The sequence below is a fragment of the Eupeodes corollae genome, chromosome 1 (genome assembly GCF_945859685.1).
Source record: "Eupeodes corollae chromosome 1, idEupCoro1.1, whole genome shotgun sequence".
In the NCBI taxonomy this organism is placed as follows: domain Eukaryota; kingdom Metazoa; phylum Arthropoda; class Insecta; order Diptera; family Syrphidae; genus Eupeodes; species Eupeodes corollae.
Genome location: NC_079147.1, coordinates 174701222 through 174703700, shown reverse-complemented (window position 1 = coordinate 174703700; position 2479 = coordinate 174701222). Strand labels below are relative to the sequence as shown.

Sequence of the window (2479 nt, the reverse complement as noted above, 5' to 3'; positions counted from 1 at the left end):
GCATTTGGTGTATTCCAAAGTGAATTGTAGTTGATGAAAAATACCGTGAACTCACACCGGGGAAATCACTGGGTTAGTGGAGTTGCTGATATACTTGTGTACTTTACATTGGTGAAAAATGTGATGAATGTTCACCAAGGAATTCACTTTGCAAAATTGAATGCCTTTTTCATAAATGAATATTGACCAGTGGTTTCCTTAGGGAAGCCAATGTAACTCATTCACTAATGCAAATTGACCTGGTGAAAAATGTAGTGAATGTGCATAAATGAAGTCAATCATGTTTTTATTATCGAATTATTTTTTACTCATACCTAAATCTTTGGATACAAATATTTAAAAAAAAAACAGCCACGTAAATTTTTATGATTTTATTGAAAAAAATGCTGCCAATGTGCAGATTCCATTTTTTAGCTGCTCCGTGGTGACACACAAACTTTTAATGTCCGCTCTCATTTCGTCTATCATATCTTGTTGATTCTATACAAAATGTAAAGCAGATATATAGAAATTTAATTTAATAAAATAATAATAGTTATAATTACCGTTTTCTTAAAAATCTGCCTTGGCTGCTTTGTGGGTGAAAATTCAATGGAGTCCATTGCCGACTGTTTAGATCCGGAAGCCTTTAAAAAAAGAGCAATAAAATAGGATTAGATAATTGTAGAAAGGGATTTGTAATTTAAATGAAATTACCTGAATATTTTTCTTGTCCATTTGAACACAAATTCTACCAATTTACCAAAATATTCACTTTTTTACAATTATAATTTATTTTCTAAACTCTTTTTAATAACTTTAAGCTTTACTCACTTGTTGACACTATGAACAATGAAATTCAACTGAAAACTGTTTTTTTGAAAAAACAACAATGCTCTCAAAAAAAAAATCACTTACCCCGAACACTGTGCGTTGTTGTTGGAAATAACTTTGTTTCTAAGCAAACCAGGCTGACGATCGCGAATCGAAGTTTTTATGATATGTAAAAAACCCGAACATTGCAATCCTTCAACCATGCGTCGCCATCACCGTCGGTCGTTGTTGTTGGAAATAACTTTGTTTCTCGAAGCAAACCAGGCTGACGAACGGGAACGGCAATTTTTTATTGTATGTAAAAAACCCGAGCATTGAAATTCTAAAACTGAAGCCAATCTCCGCATTATTCAGTGGCAGGTAGAGAAGAAAAAGGCAAATATAAACAAAAACAAAACACCCATCTCGTGCTTCATATCGGGAATGAAATATTTTACAAGGAAAAAGATAGGGTGGATTGTATAATCATAGGAAAAACGCAATGCCTTTCAGTAAGGATTTCATTGCATGCTATTCCTAAATGATTCGAGTAGCTGATTTCCTTGGCGATTTCACACAAAATTTTCATTGGTGAGCAAATTTCCTACTGGGATACAGTTAAGTTGTATAAATAAAGATTTCATCTAAAGATTTGTTAGTATAATTTAACGACATTTTCCAAAAAGTGGTTTGCTGTCAAAAATAACTAAATTTTTGATTCACTCAATTTAGAATTTAGAAAAACTTTTGTAATGCTTTAAATTATGTTCATAAAATTTGTTTGTAAGAAAAAGAGCAAATATTCTGGTTCTTAAAAAAAAACTTGAATAAGAGATCGTCAAATTGATAAGAAGGCTTTTTTTTATTTTTTCAACAGGAAAATTAGAAACTTTCTAAATGTTGTCCTTAATTTGGCTTCTTTCTTCAAGAAAAACATATTTTGGTATTGACCCAGAAGAGTACCCTTCATAAAATTGGTATTCTTTAAAGTTTTCTTAAGAATGTCAATACATTTTTTTTTTAAATTTTAAAAAAATATTGCTTTTTTATAACAAAACTCGATAGGGCCTCCATGTAAAATGTAAATTAATAAGCACTTAACAACTACACACAAAATTTAAAAACTGTATATACAAAAATCAATTTAAAAACCGGTCTTTTGATTTTGCAAAAAAAAAATAAGTTAATCTTTTTTGAGAAATGCAGATACATTTTTAAATCTTAAAATAAAATTTATTTCTTCCCATTGATTTTTTATTGAATACAAAAACTTTTAAGATCTTTAAAAATTAAATAAATCTACTTTTGAAGTGAATTTGCTTGCTTGCTCTAGAACTGAGATTTAAATATAAATGTTTCAAAAACAGCAAATATGACATTTTTCTTAAACTAATGGCTACTTGAAAAACATAATGAACGTTTTATATCTATTGATATAAAGGTTTCGAATGTCCTGGAATTTGAAGTGAAAAAAAAATCTGAAACTTGTGAGTGCCACACAAAAGCTTCTTCGCAACTTATTTGTTTTTATTTAGTTTTTAGAGAAATGCACCTATATCATTAAATTCAAGAACCAAACATTTTTGTCTCTACAATTTTTAAGTTGTGTTGACACCTTTGAAATCAAAATATTTTCTATCATCTACGAGTAAGTATACTAATAGCGATAGTAATAATAGACTCCCGA

At 29.4% G+C, this 2479-nt stretch overlaps 1 long non-coding RNA gene across 1 annotated transcript; it reads right to left on the bottom strand.

The window, feature by feature from the left end:
- Positions 1-356: 356 nt before the first annotated feature.
- On the bottom strand, positions 357-1405 carry LOC129941649 (uncharacterized). Its single transcript, XR_008780901.1, has 4 exons — positions 898-1405; positions 697-822; positions 546-626; positions 357-480 (listed from the first exon to the last, which is right to left on the bottom strand). It is a non-coding gene; the product is annotated as an uncharacterized LOC129941649 (long non-coding RNA).
- Between the last annotated feature and the right edge of the window lie 1074 nt (positions 1406-2479).